Consider the following 588-nt stretch of genomic DNA (forward strand, 5'->3'; position numbering starts at 1 on the left):
TATATATATATGTATATATATATATATATATATATGCGTGTGTGTGTATCCGTTCGCCACTCTCATATTCCTCTATCCCCCTCTCCCCTGCGTCCCCTGCCATTGAAGATAGCTTTATGATCCGGTTTACGGAGGAGGCCGTGTGTAAAGTTTGTTCCCAATGATTAACTGTTATCAGCGTCGGAAATGTCACCGTACCGAAGTTACCTTGTACATATAGTCTCTCGTTGTCTTTGCGAACGACGTTTCCTACCTCCTCCGTTCCCTCACTCGTTCCCTCCCCCTTTCCTCCCCCATACGTCAGCTCCCCCGGTGTCTTCGCCAACTCTTCGGTAAGCATCCCTCTCCCCCTCCCCCTTCCTTCATCTCTCGTTCACCCTCGGTTTTCTCTCGCGTTGTACACACACGACATTCGAATCGAGAAGGAGGTACCGCACTGCGAAGAGAGTCATATCGTGCATCGTTCGTTATCTATTTGTCTCTATCTTCTTTATTCGTCGGGTGTGTGTGTGTGTGTGTGAGAGAGAGAGAGCGAGAGAGAGAGAGAGAGAGAGAGAGAGAGAGAGAGAGAGAGAGAGAGAGAGAGAG

This window comes from Wasmannia auropunctata, unplaced genomic scaffold (genome assembly GCF_000956235.1).
Source record: "Wasmannia auropunctata unplaced genomic scaffold, wasmannia.A_1.0 LD336095.1, whole genome shotgun sequence".
Lineage (NCBI taxonomy): Eukaryota > Metazoa > Arthropoda > Insecta > Hymenoptera > Formicidae > Wasmannia > Wasmannia auropunctata.